The 23462-nt window shown below is 47.1% G+C and overlaps 1 protein-coding gene across 1 annotated transcript in view; it reads right to left on the minus strand.

The window, feature by feature from the left end:
- The window catches only part of ATP6V1B1 (ATPase H+ transporting V1 subunit B1), a 136184-nt gene that overhangs the window by 111687 nt on the left and 1035 nt on the right, over positions 1–23462 (minus strand). The gene's annotated exons all lie outside the window — the stretch shown is intronic.

Genomic DNA, 23462 nt, shown 5'->3' on the forward strand with positions numbered 1-23462 from the left:
GCGCTGCGGGGTCCGGTAGGTGCGATGTAGTATAAACAATTGAGTGAGTCTCTGTGAGGAAGACAGCGAGACCCTGGGTACATTATCCAGGATGCCGGTCCATTCCTCGGCGGATATGGAACCCACGTCCTCAGCCCAGGATTCCCTGCACTTAAATGTCATAGCCCTCGATATCTGTCCCATAAAGGCCGTATATAGTGAGGAAATCTGCCCTTTCTTGCTTGTGGAGTTAACCAGACTCAGGAGGACAGCGGGCCGGCACAAACCCCAGGGGGAGACCTTAGACTGAGCGTCAATGGCATGACGCAGCTGCAAATATTGAAAGAAGAGGGAGTTAGGTAATCCAAATTCGGTGCGGAGAGACTGGAAATCCCTAAGCACATCCCCCCTGTACAATTGGTAAATGAAGCGGATGCCATAGTCTCCCCATCTCAGAGAGGTCCGCAATTTATCCAACTGGGGATAGTTAGCGTTATTCAGGATACGGGAGTACTCGGAGAATCCAGCATAGGAAAAATGTGTTTTAGCCCTCTGCCATACCCTGTCAAGAAGCGCGAGAGTGGGACAGCCAGGCGAACCTCGCAGGGTGCCCGACTCCAGCGCCTCGACAAGCGTCCCACCAGCCAGACGAGTCGCAAGGATCCGTCTGACAGGGTCACTCGCATCATCCAGCAGCCATCCCGTCACATGTTGTAGTTGGGATGACAAAAAGTAATAGAAGGGATTCGGAACGGCCAAACCACCACTATCCTTGGCCTCCTGCAAAGTTTCCAGATGAATCCTGGCGGACTGTTTCCGCCAAATGAGTGCTCGGTAAACCGTGTTAAACATCTTGAAAATATGCAGGGGGACCCATACCGGTGCATTATGCAAAACATATAAAAGCTGTGGATTCCAAATCATCTTGACCAGATTACATCTGCCAACCACTGACAGAGGCAACCTGATCCAGCAAGTCAACTTATCACGAAACTTATGCAACAAGGGGAGAATATTGAGCTTAATATACTGCCCCAGGTCAGGGTGGATCACCACTCCCAAATAGCGGAACTGGGTCACCACCCCAATCTGCGACGCAACCGGGGGCAATGCCACCTCCAGGGGGTCAAGCGGCAGCAAGACAGATTTATCCCAATTTATCTGGAAACCCGAGAAGGATCCGAATCTATGAATCAGGCGCATTAAAGCGAGCAGCGAGCCCGAAGCGTCGCCCAAAAATAAAAGCGCGTCGTCAGCGTACAATGCAATTTTGTCTTCCTGGTCTCCCCGTCGGAAGCCCACAACATCCGGGGCAGCCCTCACTGCCGCTGCCAGGGTTTCCACCGCCAGGGCAAACAGCAAGGGGGACAACGGACATCCCTGCCTAGTGCCCCTGCGTAGCGGAAACGATCGAGAAAGTGAATTATTGACGCGGAGACACGCCGTAGGTGCAGCATAGAGGATTTTTATCCATTTGATAAAGGAGGGTCCCAGGCCAAAGCCCTCCAGGGTCGCCCACAGGTACTGCCACTCCACGCTATCAAATGCTTTAGCAGCGTCAAGTGATAGTATAGCTCTCTGGCCACAGTTATCCGGGGGAACCTGCATATTCAGATATAATCTACGTATATTGGTAGCTGTGGACCGACCCGGTATAAAACCGGATTGGTCACCATGCACCAATTTGGCAATAACTTTCGACAAGCGAGTGGCTAGCACTTTAGCCAGCAATTTCAAATCAGTGGGTAATAGAGAGATTGGTCTATACGATTCCGGTCGAGTCAGATCCTTCCCGGGCTTCAGGAGAACAACTACCACTGCCTCATACATGGAGCGCGGGAGCTCCCCCGTCTCATAAGAGGCCTGTAGGACAGTAAGCAACTCGGGCAAAAGGACCCCTCCAAAAGTTTTATACATCTCCAAAGGTATCCCATCCGTCCCCGGGGCCTTAGAATTAGGGGAAGAAGCCAAAGCCTCCTGCAGTTCCTCCAACCGGATAGGAGAATCCAGCATTGCCCTATCTCGGGCAGATACCTTTGGTAGCTGAAGGTCCCCAAGGAAGGCCTGTAGGTCCTCCGGGTCATAGGACACCTTGGAGGAGTACAGATCCTCAAAAAATGACCTAAATCCCTGCAAGACTTCCGCAGTGTCCGTGACCTCCCGATTTGCAGAGAGAACCAACCTGTGTATTATGGATGGAGGGCGTTGTGCTCTAGAAATCAGGGCAAGCATGTGACCCGTCTTCTCCCCCTCCTCGAAGTAAGCCTGGGAGGTGAAGAAGCGCTTGTGGTCCGCCTGTTGCTGTTGCACAGAGCGATAGAATCGTTGAGCCTCCAACCAACGGCCCTCCGAGGCCGCCGTGGGGGAAGCCAAATAGTCACGCTCGGCTTGAAGCACCGCCTCACCCGCCTCTTTCGCCCAGCGCCTACTATTAGATTTAATAGACGATACCTCTTTGATGCACAGCCCACGTAAATATGCTTTCATAATGTCCCATACAATCCCCGGAGCTGCAGAGTGCCTGTTCTCAGTAAAAAAGTTCGTCAGTTGGGCAGTAAAAGCTGCATGGTCTGGGAACAATGAAAGCCAGAATGGATTCAACTTCCAGTGCGTGGGCAATCTACTCCCCGGAAACCTGAGCCGGAGCTGAAGCGGGGAGTGATCCGACAATCCCCTGGCTAAATAGGTAACTACCGGGGAAAGGGCATGGGTAAGATCCGAGCCAAAGGCAAGATCAATACGGGATAGGGATGAGTGTGACAGTGAATGACAGGAGAAACCAGCATCGAGCGGGTGCAAACTGCGCCAGAGATCCGCCAGGCCCAGCTCCCCCATAAATCGGGCAAACGGAGTGGGCCTCCTGGAACCCCCGGGGCAGTACTTCTTATAAACATCCAAAGTCGGGTCCAGCACGTTATTAAAATCACCCAACACTAGCACCGGCACCTGGGGGTGTTTCCCAACAAACCGAGACAGGCACTCTAGCACCTCAAAGGAGAAGGGAGGCGGTATATATACATTAGCTACAATACACTCAAATGTATTCCATACTCCAACCAAAAAAATAAATCTGCCCTGAGAGTCCACCAATGAGTCCCGCAATTCAAATTTGATAGATGCGGAGAATAAAATTGAGACACCCCTAGAGTATTGGCTGTGATAGGAATGAAACTGGGTCAGAAACCGCCTAGAGCGGAGTCCGCTAGAGGATTCTGGAGTAAGGTGGGTTTCCTGCAGACACACCAGCGCAGGACCCTGGTGCGACAACAGGGTCATCACAGCAGTGCGTTTACTCGCATCCCCCAGTCCCCGTACATTCCAGGATAGCAGAGAGTCATCAATGGTCGCCATGGTAGTTAGGCAATGCAGTAAGATGGTAGGACAAGCCTACAGGCAAACAGTGGGGAGGAGTCCATAGGAGAAATCCGATACTCAGGAATCGCAGAGAAGGCCAAGGGGCACAAATGTCGGTATAGGTAGCACTGGAAACAGAGCGCGTAGGTAGAGTTCCATGGAGCACATCACCGGTAAAAAAAAAAACAGACAAAAACACAAAAACCAAAAAACATAGAACGAAGAACAGGTACAAAAAAAACGCGGTGAACAGTAGCCGGGGAGGCCACAGTCACCCAAGCCCCGCAGGGAACAGTTATCCAGCCCAACATGGGCGAGGGGGTAGTAGAAGAGGGCCCGAACTTGCATAAACAGAGAGACCCGGTTCTTCCCTTCCACGGGCTCAGGAAAGCGGGACAGCAGTTGAACCATAATCTCTGATCAGTGCACGGCTCCGTGGCTCTCAACAGGAGAATAAGTGGACCCGTACACCATAGAAAGACCCTTGCTCCTCCTGAGGACGATCACTCCGCCGCAGCTCTGAGCTGCCGCTCCTGGCGGTCCAGCCAATTTGTGGCAGATATGGGGCTCTCGAAGAAGTGCACAGTCCCATTCGCCACCACACGTAGCTTGGCCGGATACATCATGGAATATACCAAGGGGATGGCGCGCAGACGTTTTTTAACTTCGGTAAAGCGCGCCCTCTGCTTCTGCAGAGCTGCAGAAAAATCAGGATAAATGGAGATTTTAGCACCTTGAATCTCCATGCGAGGCTGTTGCCGGGCAAGTCTCAGAATGATATCTCTATCTCTATAGTGAAACAGCTTCAGTAGGAATGGTCTGTCAGGGCCACCTGGTGGAGGGGCCCTGAAAGGCACCCTATGTGCCCGCTCCACAGAGAAAAACGGGGAGAGATTGTCTTTCCCAAAAGTAGTTATTAACCAGTGCTCTATAAATTCCACCGGAGTTTTACCCTCCGCTTTCTCAGGAATGCCCACCAGGCGCAGATTACTGCGATGCAGCCGGTTTTCCATGTCCTCCAGCCTATTCATCGCTTCAGAGACCCCAGAAGAGTTCATGCGCACATCTTGGATCGGGGGGGGGGGGTAAATCATCCTCAACAGCGCTCACTCGACCCTCCAAGGCTGTGGTCCGCTCTCTCATCTTTTGCATGTCTTGCCTGATATGCAGCAGGCCCTCCTTCATGCTCTTAACTTCCACAGACAACTCAGATAGTGAGGCCCCATAGGTGTGTATAGCCGTCAGGACATCCTGTATAGTGGGGATGGCCTGGGGGATATTGTCCAGCGGAGCTGCTCCCTCTGCACCCTCCAGCCGAGTACTCACTGTGTGCCCAGAAGGAGATCCGGCCTGGACAGCCTCGTGTGGGGACATCGCAGCCACAGGCGGAGATGGAGGATTCCTGGAGGACGGGGCGGGAGCCGGAGGAGGAGATGCTGGCTTGTGCTTAGCAGGGTCCCTGGCAAACTTTCCCAGCTTAGCGATGGCAGTCGGCGGAGGCTTCTCACGAGCTGCACGCTGCGGGAGCGGGCCGGCGCCATCTTGGATTTGCCTGGCTGCGGCTGTGCTGTCGTCTTTCCTCCTCGTCATGGCGGAGTGCGGCAGTGAGGATCACCAAACAGCCACCGGGATGTGAGGAGCAGCGGTGCGGGTCGACTAGGTACTGTCAGCGGGCTCTAGGGTCCGATCAACAGGATTATTTCAGGCAGGATAGCGGAGCCGACTCGAGACACGTCTGCTCACATCGGCAGTTCAGCCACGCCCCCTAGGGGCCCATTTACAGGATATTTTGGCTGAGCATGTGCAGAGACCCCATTCCTGATGCCATGTTGACCTGGACACAGCTCATTTTGAGGCAGAAATTAAACATCCACAAACTCCCTAGGCAGAAGCTCGAGTGTTCCTTTTTCTGATATAAAGGTCTTTGGCCGGGAATGTCGCGATGAGGCCTATGGCAACTTTGCAAGGAGCAGGGCACAAGATGGCCGTGGGGTCGGCCTCAGCAGGTAGGATCTTGTTCTAGCAGGGCTGAGCGGGGGTTGGACCTTGTACCTGGGTGCCAAAACTAGCTAACCACAAAGCCCCTCTTACACTAGAATCAGTGCATGTCCAGGGGTTTCAGATGCAACTATTTGACTCTTTCAGTAAACCCCGGGGATAGTGCAATTGGTCAAAGCTGTGCGCCTGCCTGTTACTTTAAAGGGAAGATGTACTTGTAGGCAGTTGCTGACCCATAGGACCAGTAGAGATGATGAAAAGGAGCTTTTTTTTACCTATCATAGTATCCATCACCATGTCAATTGAATGGATAGGACGTGGGTAGGATGTGGGTGACTAAAGCTGTAACCTTGGCACTACCTTAAAATGTTTCTAGGCAGGCATGATGTAGACAGCATTCATCAGGATTCTCCAACAGTTTCTTATATTGGAATGGGCGAAAAATATTTTTTCTCAGACTTTGACTGATTATGTCCACCAGTGGTAAAGTCACATGCTCTCCCATACTCAGAAGTAACGTACTGTATTTTCTGGCATATAAGACTACTTTTGAACCTCAAAAAAATCCCCCAAAAATGGGAGGTCGCCTTATATGCCGAGTATAATATCTCCAAGGTAACCTAAGTATAAGTATTACCGGTAGATCATGTAATAGGGGGGTCGTCTTATATGCCCAGTCGTCTTATATGCCGGAAAATACGGTACATTTTATTCTCTTTCTGCCAGCCGAACCATTGCAAAGGGAATGCAGTTATGTGCATATTGTAAGGGGGAGATAAGTAGACCCATTGCTTTGGCTTTCATTTGGCTATGAATGGTTTGACCTAGCACCCAATCAGAAATCTTCGTACAACACATGAGTGGGAATTAGACTGGGTGACCCTAGAGGAAGGCTACAAATAATGCTTCCAGGAAAATCTCTGTGCAATGCTTTAATCCATTAAGAGGAGGGAAGGATGGTGTTCAATGTGTGCGGTTCCTCTGTCTGTTGGGTGGGTCCCATGAAAAATTGCATGCTCTGCAGACAAGACAAGATAATGTCTTCTGACCCATCCCACACATTTGTATGTCTATGGCTAGCCTTAAGCCTCGTACACACGCAACGAATTTCCGCCGACCGGTCGTCCGTCTTTTGTCCAGAGTGGTGTCTGTTGGTTGGAATGTGCTCTAGACTGCACACGAATTTTCCCGTACGACAGAATTCTACTTCAGAAGTGATGTCATGTGTTGGATTGCTTTCTTTGTGTTCTTTCTTCTCTGAACATGCCTAGTTTTGCTCATAAGATTTTTCCCCATCGAAATTTGTACTAATGAGACGAAAATCGGACGTGTTTTGACGGAGGACAAAAATTTTAATGCATGCACACCAGAATTTTTTCGGCCGAAAAGTCGGAGTCGGTTGTCGGAAGCATCATACTAACAAGCCGAAAATCGGCAGATCAGTCGTCGGACGAAATTTCCCGGCCGAATTTCTACTCGTGTGTACGGGCCTTTAGTTCCATGTGATTTCCAGACCCAGAATCCAGATTTTGTAATCTGGACATTCTCCTGCCTGGAAATTTCCCCGGTTCTTGAACATAAAGTTGCTCAAGCTTACAAAAGTTAATTTTTTTTCAGATTGAACATGGTTCCCTCTTAGAAACAGGCTTTTTAATCATAAGGATTTATGTGGGTAATGAGGCTCAGAAAAGTCAGTGCCTCCAAAGCTGGTTCACAGGACTCCGCTCTCTCCACAGAACGCACAACATTGTTTATCCAAAACAGCTAAACAAGCGAAGTGCGTGGCGACTTGTCAGCCGTTCGGCTCCCGTTCAAGTCCGACATTCTTTCTCGGGGGAACAGACAATGGCCAGGGATGGGGACTCGCTGCCAACAGGCAAAGCTGCCAAGCCGGGAGAGTGAGCCAAGTGGAAGTAGGAGGGGGTGGGACTCGTCAAAGGCAAATGATTCGGGAAGGTGCCAGAGAGCAGTGACTTTGATGTACTTGGATGCATGGGGCCACCCATCAGTGGGCAGCTGCCAACCAGCCAAACTTCTATCCCAGGAAGCAAAGGATTCTGGGTCTTGGGATCAGCAAGCAGGGACTGAACAAGGTGAATAAATAAACTGTTGTATTGCTCAATGCAGAAATTTTACACTCACCGGCCACTTTATTAGGCACACCTTGCTAGTACCGGGTTGGACTCCCTTTTTGCCTTCAAAACTGCCTTTATTCTTCAAGGTGTTGGAGACATTCCTCAGAGATTTTGGTCCATAGTGACATGATAACATCACGCAGTTACTGCGGATTTGTCGGCTGCACATCCATGATGTGAATTGCCTGTTCCACCACATCCCAAAGGTGCTCTATTGGATGAGATGTGGTAACTGTGGAGGCCATTGGAGTACAGTGACCTCATTGTCATGGTGAAGAAACCAGTGGTGAGATGATTGGAGCTTTGTGACATGGTGCATTATCCTGCTGGAAGGAGCCATCAGAAGATGGGTACACTGCAGTCATAAAGGGATGGACATGGTCAGCAACAATACTCAGGTGAGCCGTGGCATTTAAACGATGCTCAGTTGGTACTAAGGGGTCCAAAGTGTGCCAAGAAAATATCCCCCACACCATTACACCACCACCACCAGCCTGACCCGTAGATACAAGGCAGGATGGATCCATGCTTTCATGTTGTTTACGCCAAATTCTGACCCTACCATCTGAATGTTGCAGCTAAAATTGTGACTCATCAGACCAGGCAACGTTCTCCCAATCTTCTATTGTCCAATTTTGGTAAGCCTGTGCGAATTGTAGCCTCAGTTTCCTGTTCTTAGCTGACAGGAGTGGCCCCCGGTGTGGTCTTCTGCTGATGTAGCCTACTGCTTCAAGGTTTGATGTGTTCTGCGTTCAGAGATGGTATTCTCCATACCTTGGTTGTAACGAGTGGTTATTTGAGTTACTGTTGCCTTTCTATCATCTCAAAGCAGTCTGTCCATTCTCCTCTGACCTCTGACATCAACAAGGCTTTTTCCTCCACACAACTGCAGCTCACTGGATATTTTCTCTTTTTAGGACCATTCTCTGTAATCCCGAGAGATGGTTGTGTGTGAAAATCCCAGTAGATCAGCAGTTTTAAATACTCAGACCAGCCCATCTGGCACCAACATCCATGCCACGTTCAATGTCACTTAAATCCTCTTTCTTCCCCATTCTGATGCTCAGTTTGAACTTCAGCAAGTTGTCTTCACCACGTCTAGATGCCTAAATGCATTGAATTGCTGCCATGTGATTGACTGATTAGCAATTTGTGTTACCAAGCAATTGAAGAGGTGTACCTAATAAAATGGCTGGTGAGTGTACATGGTCAAACAACTTAAATCATTAGCCATTGATTACTTGCTATGGAACATATAGCTTTATGTTTAGTGACATTTATGGAGATTTTTTTAGTTGTGCCATCACATTTGTGCCCATCGATTCGAATGAGAACTGGTTAGATGAAATTTGATAGTGTTCACAGTATTTGGCTCAATTCAGCTTGCTGTGTTATTTGCTGATATAACTGCATACCTACCAATATTCTCGGATTCCGAGGGACTGTCGTGAAATCTTAACAGCGTTTTGGAGATACCGATTGAAAATTGGGTGCTGAATGCTCTTTTCTGCACCCGGCCTTAGCTCCTTTGCCCCTTCAGATATAGTGATCTCCTGCCTGACATGAGCACTATAGGCAGTTGTGAGGGCTCTGAGCTGGCAACACAAAGCACAAGCAGGACCGGCCTTTGGGGTGTGCGAGCTGAGCGGCCGCACAGGGCACCATGGGCAACAGGGGCGCCGTGGGGCCATCACAGCTCGCAGATGATCAGGCCGCACAGCGGGAGGTAAGCGGCGACCGCGGCCTGAGGTTCAGTGTGGGGGTCTCTGATATAAGGAGGCTCTGTGTGGGGGGGTTTCTGATGTAAGGGGAGCTCTGTGTGGGGGTCTCTGATGTAAGGGGGGCTCTGTGTGGGGAGGTCTCTGATGTAAGGGGGGCTCTGTGTGAGGGGGGTCTCTGATGTAAGGGGGGGGCTCTGTGGAGGTCTCTAATGTAAGGGGGTCTTTGATGTAAGGGGGGGCTCTGTGGGGATCTCTAATGTAAAGGAGTATTTGATGTAAGGGGGGCTCTGTGAGGGGTCTCTAATGTAAGGGGGGCTAAGTTATAAGTGATCATAAAAAAGAAAAGTCAAATAAAGTGCAAAAAAGTGCAAGAAAATGTGCGGGTGGGGGGGTCACGCGTGCGGTGGGGGGTGCCACAGGATTAGCTCGCACAGGGCGCCTGAACACCTAAGGCCGGCCCTGAGCACAAGGATACACCAATCTGGATGCAGGTTGGCAGAAGGGTCCTTCCTCAAACCAGGTAGTTTCAGGGGTTACAGGCCCATTCCTAAACTGACCTTCCTCTACAGGAACCTTTCCTTGCATAGCTCTGGCCCTACCTCACACTCCACATATTGCAGGGAATGCCAGAATGACCAAGCAGGGCCAATATAGGGAATATAATGGGAGAGTTCTGTGTCCAACAACTGGTGAGTGTTTTTTCTGCCTTTAGCACTCCCCCCCATAACCCTTAAGAGACCCCCAATGACAATGTCCCTCACCCTGACCTTATGAAACACCAGTGCCCTCCTCTTCCTCCAAAGAGCACCAGTGTCCTATTTCCAGGGCCGGCCCTACCATGGGTCCCACTGGGTCCATTGGATGCAGGCAGAACTTGTAGAGGGGCAGCAAATTGACTCCCAAGATTTTTACAGCAGTTTTGTGTGTCATCAGTTTGCGGCGCGTCACGGGTGGCATTTCCCGACCTCATACTGCCGCCCGAGGCAGAGTGTCTCCTCCTGGGAACTTCCCTCACGTGATCGTGGTGTGCGCACTCCATCTCACGCAGGGCAGGCTGGATCTTCTAGGGTGGTGGGCACTGCAGACACAGGAGTGACAGGAGGACTGAGGACAGACAGTGAGTGTTTGGTGGACCGGTCCAGTAGTGAGTTATGGAAGAAGATAACAGCATACATATTTTTTTTAAAGGTTATATTTATATAAAATAATGAATGTAGAGGCCTTTTGTTGGATGTGTATTTTTTTTTTTGTGAGGATGGGGGGCAGTATTTTATTCTTGGACCCAGGCAGCACAATGTCTTGGCCAGCCCTGCCTCTCCCCTCTGCAGAGCATCAGTGACCCCTCTCCTATCATAGAGTAGCAGTGCCTCCCTCTCTCCCTCCACAGCACATTAGTGCCCCCCTCTCTTATCATAGAGTACCAGTGCCTCGCTCTCTCTCTCCACAGCGCATCAGTGACCCTCTCCCCACTGAGCACCAATCCCCCCCCCCCCCACTGAGCACCAGTACCAACTCTTGGCCGGCCAACTCTTTGGAATTTTTCCCATTGACACCAAGCATCCCCCCCCCCCCACTCACCAGCAACACCAATGATGTCTTGAGCACACTTGGGTTTCCACATACATCTGCGCATATGTGCACGCACGGGGGTTTCGCCGCGCATGTGCAAATACGGGTAAGAGGGAACTGTCAAAACATCCCAGTCTTTGCCCCCTGTGCAGGATATACCTTACACATGCACAGATGTGCCTAAGGGCTCTGCCAGGACCTAATTGCCAAAAAACAGCCCTATGGCATATCTGCGCATGTGCCATAATGGCAGAGCAAGAGGGCGGGGTTGAGCCAGGAAGACCAGGGGCTGAAGCTTTGGTTTAAGGAGTATTTTGTGGGTACAAGGACTGCGGTATATGTGCTAATTATGAAATGCAACAGGTGAGACCGTGCTGCAATCTCCACTGAACTTCAAAGCTTCAGAAACCAGGTGCTCAGGCTAAAAGGCTTCAGTCCCCCTCCAATGCTGAAGAGACAACAGGAAAAAGCCGGCACCCCAGAAAATCAGCATAAGTGAATATCCTTTAATGCAATGAGTAGACAACCAATGCATTTTAGCTATGATTTAGGCTTAAGGGCTGAAATGGGTTTTATGTCTACTTTACTGTATTTTACCATTTTGATAATTTTCCAGGGTTACGGCATTTTCCTGTGGTCTATGTGTTAATTGTACAGTATACTGATGTAGCACTGCCCCCTTGAGGGTGGCTGGATTTCTCACCTTTTCGGGTCCCTCTGGGTTACCGGTAGCAACTGCATGCAGAATCTTAACACTTTATTCTCCGACTCAGTCAATGAACAGTCTAGGGGTTTTGGTTGTTTTGTTGTTTTATTATAAATAGGGATGGGAGAAGGTAAGAGTAGGATACCCCAGAACTTGAACTATTCACAATGCTGAGGACTTCTATCTGAGGATGCGGCCAGGCTGCAGCTTCACTTTGCCACTAGATGAATCTGAGGTAAAGTTCACTTGCTTAGCATTTATCTTCAGGGTACTCGCTTAGCACCCCCTTTTCACTCCACCAGCTGACACCTGTCCTCTGACTGACTACTCTACTCCGGAGTGGCCGCCTTCCTGGTCAGACCCTTAGACACGATCACTTGTACTCACGATACTGTTTTTACAGGTTCTCCAGTGTCTCAACTCCTCTAATGCCTCGTTTCCATTGAGTGGTACGGTTCGGTTCGGTACGGTACGGTTCGGTACGGTACACATTGTGTTTCCACTGCCAATAGTACCCTTTTCATGATAGGCATGGTGTAGCTGGTCACAGCAGGAAAGCTGTGATAGACGATTCTCTGTCAACCAATCAAAGTTCTGCAGAGTGTAGCTCCATCCAGTTGGTACGGGTCTAATGTGCTTGGTACCCCAACGAAAGGGTACCAAAAAGTGGTACGGTACGGTTCGGAATTAGGGTACCATTCACAATGGAAACGGCATAAATAGCGTACCGAACCGAACCGTACCAGAAAGCTCAGTGGAAACGCGCCATTAGTCAGCTCTTCTGGACCTCTGGGTTCAGCTCCTGCTCTCTGGCTCACCAGGCCGACTGCCTGTGACCATACACCATCTGCTACAGAGGAGGAGGCAGTGGCCACCCTCCTTCCAGGACTCTGTCAGCCAAAGACCCCGAGCACATGTGCTCCTGGCTTTTATACCACACCCCACAATGCACAGAGACAACCAGTCTGTGCCAATCACTGGGGCTGTATCAAAGCCTGTGTACCAGTTACACAGGCTTTGTACACTGTGTACCAGATCTGCAGAGATCTACAGCTGAGGTGGGAGACTCTGTCCATAGGACAACAATCAGTCATATACTGCACAAATCTGGCCTTTATGGAAGAGTGGCAAGAAGAAAGCCATTTCTTAAAGATATCCATAAAAACTGTTGTTTAAAGTTTGCCACAAGCCACCTGGGAGACACACTAAAATTGATGGGAAGATGGATGGAGCCAAATACAGGACCATTCTGGAAGAAAACCTGATGGAGTTTGCAAAAGACCTGAGACTGGGACGGAGATTTGTCTTCCAACAAGACAATGATCCAAAACATAAAGCAAAGTCTACAATGGAATGGTTCATAAATAAACATATCCAGGTGTTAGAATGGCCAAGTCAAAGTCCAGACCTGAATCCAGGATCTGTGGAAAGAACTGAAAACTGCTGTTCACAAACGCTCTCCATCCAACCTCACTGAGCTCGAGCTGTTTTGCAAGGAGGAATGGGAAAAAATTTCAGTCTCTCGATGTGCAAAACTGATAGAGACATACCCCAAGCGACTTACAGCTGTAATCGCAGCAAAAGGTGGCGCTACAAAGTATTAACTTAAGGGGGCTGAATAATTGCATGCCCAATTTTTCAGTTTTTTATTTGTTAAAAAAGTTTGAAATATCCAATAAATTTCGTTCCACTTCATGATTGTGTCACACTTGTTGATTCTTCACAAAAAAATTACAGTTTTATATCTTTATGTTTGAAGCCCGAAATGTGGCAAAAGGTCGAAAAGTTCAAGGGGGCCGAATACTTTTGCAAGGCACTGTATCTATCTATCTATCTATCTATCTATCTATCTATCTATCTATCTATCTATCTATCTATCTATCTATCTATCTATCTATCTATCTATCTATCTATCTATCTATCTATCTATCTATCTATCTATCTATCTATCTATCTATCTATCTATCTGTCTGTCTGTCTGTCTATCTATCTGTCTGTCTATCTGTCTGTCTATCTATCTGTCTGTCTGTCTATCTCGCTACAGTCTTGAAGCAACCAATGGAAGGTGAAACTTTTATTTTGACCCCATTTAGTGAACTAGTAAAGAGCTCCTTATGTCCCCTTTCTTTCCAACTCCTAAAGCCTATGTCCCATTCCAGTCCCATTCCAGTCATCCTTCGGCAATCATGTCCTGCATACATAGAGTTACATTTTTACAACTAAGCCCCGGTATGTGAGCACAGTAAGTCCCCTTTGCATCTCCACATCAACTCTCTGTTCCTGGCTCTCTGCTGATTGGCTAATTGTTAAAGGGGAAATTGCTCTCTGAGCCTGACAGATGCCATTACCATTAGCAGAGATTACGGAGATCTAGCTAAAGCTGAACACATTCCTGGCTTTGTTCCTGCCCCGGCCAGCAGCCCCCCAATCTGTGTGCTCCTCACCCCGCTGACCTCCTTTCTGCCAAGTGTGAAGGTGCGTGTACAACTTCACACCACACAACGCTTTGGCCTCTGTCACTTCACTCACACCGAGGATGACAGACAACAACCATCCCACCATAATATTGAAATGGAAGGAGTATCAGACCACTGCAAATCTACGAAGACCTGGCCATCCCTCTAAACTTTCAGCTCATACAAGGAGAAGACTGATCAGAGATGCAGCCAAGAGGCCCATGATCACTCTGCATGAACTGCAGAGATCTACAGCTGAGGTGGGAGACTCTGTCCATAGAACAACAATCAGTCGTATACTGCACAAATCTGGCCTTTATGGAAGAGTGGCAAGAAGAAAGCCATTTCTTAAAGATATCCATAAAAAGTGTTGTTTAAAGTTTGCCACAAGCCACCTGGGAGACACACCAAACATGTGGAAGAAGGTGCTCTGGTCAGATGAAACCAAAATCAAACTTTTTGGCAACAATGCAAATCGTTATATTTGGCGTAAAAGCAACACAGCTCCTCACCCTGAACACACCATCCCCACTGTCAAACATGGCAGCATCATGGTTTGGGCCTGCTTTTCTTCAGCACGGACAGGGAAGATGGTTAAAATTGATGGGAAGATGGATGGAGCCAAATACAGGACCATTCTGGAAGAAAACCTGATGGAGTCTGCAAAAGACCTGAGACTGGGACGGAGATTTGTCTTCCAACAAGACAATGATCCAAAACATAAAGCAAAATCTAAAATGAAATGGTTCACAAATAAACATATGCAGGTGTTAGAATGGCCAAGTCAAAGTCCAGACCTGAATCCAATCGAGAATCTGTGGAAAGAACTGAAAACTGCTGTTCACAAACGCTCTTCATCCAACCTCACTGAGCTCGAGCTGTTTTGCAAGGAGGAATGGGCAAAAATTTTAGTCTCTCGATGTGCAAAACTGATAGAGACATACCCCAAGCGACTTACAGCTGTAATCGCAGCAAAAGGTGGCGCTACAAAGTATTAACTTAAGGGGGCTGAATAATTTTGCATGCCCAATTTTTCAGTTTTTTATTTGTTAAAAAAGTTTGAAATATCCAATAAATTTCGTTCCACTTCATGATTGTGTCCCACTTGTTGTTGATTCTTCCACCAAACAAATTAAGCAAAGTCATAGGTTCTGATCAGGTCTCTGGGATCCAGACCTGTACAGGAGAACCTTAGTTCACCAACAATTTTTAAAAAAACTTTTAAGATTTGGCCACTAGTTGAAAGAGTAAAGAAACTTGAACTCATCATGTCTTTGCAGCTCTCAGGAAATAGAAGTGGGGGATCCGGCTTGGATCTGTGCAGCTGTGCGAGGCTCTGCTTCCTGAATGATATCAAGCAGACGTGATTCCATGTGACATAATTCCAATAGGAGCGCAGGGTCCCGCAGCTGATGACTCCTTCTCTATCACATACCATGCCTGATGGTGTGAAAATGATTAGCGGCTCGTTATCCCCCCTTAACTCTTTGCCTCATCAAAAACTCATTGTTCTGAGGCCAAACATTTCCACCCCTTTTCGGCTTTTGAAGGGCCGACAGCCATTCCCAGAGTGACTCTCAGTAGGACGAAGCCGAGTAAACGTATTTAAAGGACAGTTGACTTGAAGGAAAAGGACTATTAATATTCAGGCAAGGTAGTTGGTGGATTTTTAAGCCTAATCAGGAAACACTGCAGCTGTAAAAATAATATAAGACAGACCACCTAATTTACTTGTGAATTTTATCCACTCAACTGAAGCCAGATTCAGTAAAGAAGGGTGACCAGAACTAGGGGAACGCTCATTTCTGAAGGGCTCCATTTATCCAGTGCACAGAATAGCTATTACTAGTCAGTTACATTGAATTGGACTTCTCCTGTATGCAGATTGCCTATGGTTTAGCTAGGCAGTTGGCCGGCTCAGACTAGGGAGGGGGTAAATGTGCTGCACCTCTGTTCCTGGGCTTTTTGGACCCAGCCCTGGTTTCTGAGCTTTGGCCCGCTACAGAGCCCAGAGGAGAGCTGCTGTGCTTTGCAGCCTGTCAGAGGAGACCTACCAGTCCCTGGAGAACACCAAGCATGGACTACTACAAGAATGTTTCCAAGCCTTTCTCTTTCCAAGCCTTGAATGTGATTAACTACTACAAGTTAGGGGAACACTAAACCCTCGCACACACGCAACGATTATCGGCCGACCGATCGTCCATCTTTTGTCCAGAGTGGTGTTTTGTTGGTTGGAATGTGCCTAGACTGCACACGAATTTTCTCGCCCGACAAAATTCTACTTCAGAAGTGATGTCATGTGTTGGTTTGCTTTCTTTGTGTTCTTTCTTCTCTGAGCATGCCCAGACTTGCTCATTAGATTTTTCCCTGTCGAAATCTGTACTGACTGCACGAAAATCGGCCGTGTTTTGACGGCCAACAAAAATTTTATAGCCTGCACACCAGATATGTTTCGGCCGAAAAGTCGGAGTCGGTTGTCGGAAGCATCATACTAACAAGCCGAAAATCGGCAGATCGGTCGTCGGACGAAAATTCCCTGCCGATTTTCGACGCGTGTGTACGAGGCTTTAGACTGCACTCACACCTGAGCAGAGCGACTTTCAGGAGTTTTTATTTGAGAGTTTTTGAGTGTTTTTGAAAGTGTACTACAAGCATAATACAAGCTTTTTACAGCTTCAGGCATTTTTGTTAAGCCAATAGAAGGCACTAGGGGGAGGCGAAGTGGAGAGGATTAGGAGTAGAGAGCTGTTGTTTGAGCAGAAAGCGTGTGACAAAATGCTTGTAAAACGCTCATTTCGCACATTTCCACGCATTCCTATTAAGGTCTATGGAGCCCAATCTGCCTCCAATCTGCCAAAAAGAAGCTCATGTACTTTTCTCGAATGACAGTCATTTTGCTTCAGGCGACAGAACACTCAGTTGTGAACAGGAATGGGATTTGGCTTGAAATGAATTGGATTTGGTTTGTTGAGCGTTGTAGAGCTACAAACCTCAAGCAGAAAATCGCTCAGGTGGGAACGGAGGCATTAGTCTTTATTTGTGGGGTGACATTCGTTAGGTGTACATAAAGTACCTGAAAATGTGAAGGCTGCTTATGCAATGGCAGTAGGGTTGCCACCTCATCCCTTTAAACCAAGACACACATTAATTACACAGGTTCTGTGGCTGATTAAGGTGGTAATTAAACTCACCTAGTGCCTTATGTGCATTATATCGGCCTCGGAACCTGTGTAATTAATATGTGTCCTGGATTAAAGGGATGGAGGTGGCAACCCTAAATGGCAGCCTGTTTTTGAATAGTGGCAGGGTGTATTGTCTAATAGTTTTGTAAAGAAAGGGTGTCCCTCTTTCCCATCTGAGTTGGGCGCGATGCCTGCCAGTGTTGCTGGGCGTTTGAACAAGATGCTAATTGTGCAGCTCCAGTAATTAAGCGGAGGTGACCGCAGCACAAGGCTTCCAGGCAGCTAATGACCAGATGGTCTGATGCTTAGATGGCTTCAGACCTTAACCCCCGAGCCCCGCTAATGAACGATGAGCCTTCCTGCCAAATTCATACCCGGCCGCTTGACTCAGCCCCATGCATGTACTTCATCTGGCACATTAACAGGGCTCAGAGGAAACAGAGATGGCACAGATTGGCATCTGGGAGGATCTTCTCTATTGCAGTCAGCATTTAGGACTGCAGCCATTAGGGAAATACAGGTCCCAGCATACCAGCCTATTATAAAAGTGGTTGTGAAGTGGCTGGCCTTAAGTGATACACTGAGATAAAAGAGATCATCCTACATAAGTTGTACCTGTATTTCTTTAGACCTCACACCTCTACATCCATTCAAAGTACATAATTTACATAGCATTTCTGAGCTGCCAGAAGAGAGGGACTATATCACACGCTACCCAGCATGGGGCAGAGAGCTGAGTGTAATCTGAGACCTGAGTGACGGGAATAGACACACCCTTCTACACAGTCTCATAGAGAAATATGCTCAGCTGAGGCTATTAATCATAGGCTGTGCACTTGAGCTCCCCTCTACCATACCCCTGGATCTCTTGGAGTTGGCATTACCTGTCAGAAGTGACAGATAGCAGAGGAATGAGACAGCAGACAGAAATGGCACTTTGGCCTGAGACAAGCAATATTGTAATGGATCCCCTATACTCCAACTGAGTACATCCGTTATAAGTATTTGCAGATGATACTAAATAAGGCATGCCAATATCTTCTATGCAGGATGTGGAAACCTTACAAGCGGACCTGAACAAAATAATGGGGTGGGCAACTACATGGAAGATGAGGTTTAATGTTGAGAAATGTAAAGTAATGCACTTGGGGGCCAGAAACCAGAACGCAAGCTACTCACTAGGAGGGGGGGGGGGACCTCTGGGTGAGTCTAGGATGGAAAAAGACTTGGGGGGTACTGGTAGACAACAGGCTTGGCAGTGGCATGCAATGCCAAGCCGCTGCAAGCAAAGCCAACAGAATACTGGGATGTATAAAAAAGGGGATTCACTCCAGAAATAAAGAGATTATTCTCCCTCTCTACAAGACTCTGGTCCGGCCACATTTGGAGTATGCTGCCCAGTTCTGGGCACCGGTCCTCAGGAAGGATATCCTGGAACTGGAGAGAGTCCAGAGAAGGGCAACAAAAATAATTAGGGGAATGGAGGACATTGGCTATGAGGAAAGGCTACAAGCACTGAACTTATTCTCTCTGGAGAAGAGACGATTGAGGGGGAATATGATATCAATGTACAAATACTGTACTGGCGACCCTAGCATAAGGAACAAACTATTCAGAGTAAGGGAATACAATAAGACACGTGGCCACTCACTAAAACTAGAGGAAAAGCGGTTTAACCTTAAAGTGCGTAAGGGGTTCTTCACTGTAAGAGTGGTAAGGATGTGCAATTCTCTTCCACAAGCAGTCGTATCAGCAGGGAGCATTGATAGTTTAAAAAAAAACTATTAGATGGGCACCTTAAAGACCACAACATACAGGGGTATACAATGTACAACATACAGGGGTATACAATGTACGGTTAACAGCAAACACACACACATCATAGGTTGAACTGGATGGACGGATGTCTTTTTTCAACCTCACTAACTATGTAACTATGTAACTATAAGTCTCCCAACTCCCAAGTAAATCAGTGATCAGAGCCCTTGGTTATCTAAACATCAGCCAAGACTTGATGAAGGATACAACAGGAATGAATGTTTATTGAACAAACTCATACAGAATATATCCCCCACCAGGTCAGGTGAGCCTGATTACATTATCATATGCGGATGAAATTGTATACAGAAACATAATTAACCTGAGCTAATTAACTAGGCATCCGGACAGAAACAATAGTGCAGCTCAAAATCACACCACACAGAACCCTTTTTAAAATTGCATCACATTTGGACTGCATATGTGAATGTTCTCCATAGAAAATCATGTTATTTCACTTGTCATGCAATTCCACAGGTTTTGGGATGTATCTGAAATCGCATCAGTGTGAACTATGGCTAAAGACTAGCTCACATGGGCCGTGTGTACGGTGTGTCGAAGGGTCATGCCTGAAAAAGGTGTGCCGATCGGCTCCTGATCAGCGCTCTCAGCCAACGGCATCCACCTGTCAGAACACAATAGCACAGCAAGGGAGATCGCTGTAACAACATTGGATTGTTATTACAGCGGCTCCAGGGGAGGACTGGGCCAGAAGGCAGGGGGGCAATTGATGCCCCATAAAAAGGCTGCACTGCTTCTGCCACCGACATGCCTAAAGAATTCCTGGTGAAGAGAAGTAAAAAGTCCCCACTGCTGACCTACTGAGTGCGGGATGAAGACAAGGACAAAGTGCAGACCCCCCCCCCCCCCAGCATGGATGGTGTAAGCTGTGTCTGAGCAGAGGCCAGTTCCATGCCCCACTGGAGACTCTCCTCCTCCAGCCCCACTGAGCTGTCCCCGCTCCCCCCAACTGCCCCCTGCTGGCTAGGTCAGGAAACCAGATTTGGCCAGGGAGTAGAGAGTACCTGGAGCAGAACTTCAGCCTGGAATGGGGGTCAGGAGGAGGCCGGGAAGAGGGAGAGTGGGAGGGGGGCCAAGTCGCTTCACCATCGGCCTCAGGTTTGTACTTGCCCCCTGGGCTGAAAGTTGCCAGTCAGCCCCTGAGCGGCTCCAACATGAGCTGCCAGTTTTTTTCCTTCAGCACTGCTGGGGTAGTGTGTACAAGGCTTAAAAGTAATTTTTTTCTAGTAATAGTTAAGGAGTGGCTTGACACAAGGAATGCGACAGTTGTAGTCCATGTCCTGGATAGGTCTGTGTGTGGTGGCTCTTAACCACTTTACCACCGGAGGATTTTGCTGTCTTACGTCTGGGCCACCTTTTGCGATTCGGCACTGTGCAACTTAAACTGACAATTGCGCGGTCGTGCAATGCTGTACCCAAACGCAATTTACGTCCTTTTTTCCCCACAAACAGAGCTTTCTTTTGGTGGTATTTGATCACCTGTGCGATTTTTACTTTTTGCTCTATAAACAAAAAAATAGCGACAATTTTGAAAAAAATAACAATATTTTTCACATTTTTTTATATGAAATTCCCCCCCCCCCCCCAAAAAAAATGTAAAAATCAAAATTTTTTATAATTTTACGCCAATTTGTTTTCTGCTACATATTTTTGGTAAAAAAAATCGCAATAAGCGTATTTTGATTGGTTTGCGCAAAAGTTATTGCGTTTACTAACTAAGGGAAAGATTTCTGTCGTTTTTGGTGTTTTTTTTTTTTAACGAGTAATGGCGGCGATCTGCGACTAATTAGTCACTCAGATCACTTCTCCCTCAAAGGGGATTGCTGCCTGCAAAAAAATGATACCAGGACGATGCCTGTAGGTGCAGGCATCATCCTGTTGTTAACAATAACTCACCCTAGCTCCACCGCACTGTAGAAAGATAAAGAGCTAAGTGTTGTTGCTCAGGCTGAACGTCCAAACCAAATGTTATATGAATAAAGCCGGCACACGAAAAGTCTTCTTCCAAGTAAAATTCTTTATTCCAACATAGATAGCGGTGACAACATGACAAATGTTGACGCGTTTCGGCTTTACAATCATCCTGTTGTTACCACTGAACCCCAAGGACGTACAGGTACGTTCCTTTGGGGGAAGTGGTCAACTTTTTGATATTAAATTTTTTTGAGATGCACCTGTACATAGAGCTTTGTTATCTTATAGAAAAACCAAGTTATTGTTGGATAAAAAGGCCCAGAGCAGCAATGTAAAGCTTCTTATCCTCCATAGGCGGTGTACCGGGATGAGAGATGAACGGGTTAAACTACGACAAATGGCTTGAGGGTTCCTCAACTTTTCCTTCTGTCTTGTAGCACACCATAGAGGTCACTTCTTACATCAAGGTCATCTTGTTAAATGTTTTACAGCCAGACATTTATAAATGAGTGCCGTGTTCTGTATGAATGTACTTCACTCTTTATACCGGTGATGGTGTTTTCACAACAAGCTTTCCACTCTCTCCTTTGTTACCAAAACTCCGACACACCCCGTGACCTGTACGGGAACACTAGACTCCAACACCTCTAAAATAAAAGGTCACACCAGCTTATTAAGAAGATTCCTCTCTGGAAATACCCCTGATAATAAATAATCCACTACAATATCTCATGACTTCATTATTCATTATGACCGCTTATGATGTGGACCTTTCCTTAAAATTCACACTTGGGTCGGTAGGGTGTGTGTTCGCAAAACGAAATCACATATATATATTTTAGGTACCCTTTCTTCCTGTGTATAAAATAGAATTTTCTAAGACCGAACGTTTCCCATACATACTACAATCTGAATATATGAAACAATCTCCTTTAGATTTAATAAAGTGGTTGTAAACTCTTACATATGATCAAAATATTATTAAAATAAACCCGCTCTAGGTATAAGCATTAAAATTAAGGTGATAAAATGTGCAGCTCCTGTTCACCAAGTGTAAAACTCAGAAATAAAATACTAGCAATAAAACAGCACTTACAAGGATTAAATAACAATCATAGAATTATAAAATAAACTGTTCATGTGCAGAAATATGTAACAACAATAAAGTGCTAAAAAACATATATGCTAAAAAATATATTCATATAAGTACATTAGTGCTCCAAAATGTCCACAAGGTGTGCAAAAGTGCTTAAAGGTAAAGAAAGTGCTGGAGTGCTTCAAGCCAATAAAGCTGCACGTGGGGGGGCTCCCCTCCTGGATCCCCACTCACCAGAAATAATGGACCCTCAGCTATTTTAGTCGGGGGGGGGGGGGGGGGAAGGCTTGAAACTGGTGAGATGAAATGTTGATCCACCGGCCCGATGCTACCACTTAGTCACTGTGCATCGCCTTACAAAGGGTCTTTGGGGCTCAAAAAAAGTAGACAGCCAACATAGTTAAGTCCATTTAATTGTGCTTAAAAGATATTACTCACAGGAAAATGTGTGCAGAAATAGCTTGTAAAGATAGACACAGCTCTTCTTCTTCTTCCTCTTCTTATTTGAAAAACCGCAGCACGTGTGACATAATAAATTGCAACACCCACCAGTTTATTCTCTAGCGTAGGCCATACAGAAAGGCTGATCTAATGTACCATGAGCTGTAGGTATCGTTCTTTTAATCAGAGGTTCACCCAAGACCTGATAATTATTTCAAAGGTTCCACTAAGGCAGGGGTCTCCAAACTTTCTAAACAAAGGACCATGCTAACTTACTTTCAGACTTTAGGGGGGCCAGACTGTGGCCAACGGGAGTAGAATAGACCCTTATGTCAGTGGGAAGTGGAAGGAATGGTGCCCCATCTATGGTGTCATTGGGAGGAATTGTGTACCAGTGTGTCATTGGGCCCCATTGTTGATGTCATTAGGAGAAATTGTGCCCGTCATTGTTGCCATTGGGGAAAAGTGTGCCCCATCATTGGTTCGATTAGGGGAAAGTGTGCCCCATCATTGGTGCCATTAGGGGAAAGTGTGCCCCATCTTTGGTGTCATTGGGAGGAATTGTGCCCCATCATTGGTGTCATTGGGCTCCATTGTTGGTGTCATTGAGGTTGATTTACTAAAGGCAAATAGACTATGCAGCTCTGTTTACTTTTATCATCCAATCATGTGCGAGCAAAAATGCTGTTTTTTTTATTTTCCTTGCATGTGATTGGATGTTCTTTGCAAAGTGAAGCTTTACCTCATTTACTAATACCTGGAGCAACTGCACTTTGCAAAGTGCACAGTCTATTTGCCTTTAGTAAATCAACCCCATTGAAAGAAATTGTGCCCCATCGTTGGTGTCAGTGTGAGGAATTATGCCCCTTCATTTGTGTCATTGGGGGGTAATTAAGCCCCTTCATTGGTATCATTGGGGGGAATTTTGCCCCTTCATTGGTGTCATTGGGGTGGAATTATGCCCCTTCATTGGTGTCATTGGGGGGAATTTTGCCCCTTCATTGGTGTCATTGGGGGGAATTATGCCCCTTCATTGGTGTCATTGGGGGGAATTATGCCCCTTCATTGGTGT

This window comes from Pelophylax lessonae, assembly GCF_965119305.1.
Source record: "Pelophylax lessonae genome assembly, chromosome: 1".
Classification (NCBI taxonomy): Eukaryota; Metazoa; Chordata; class Amphibia; order Anura; family Ranidae; genus Pelophylax; species Pelophylax lessonae.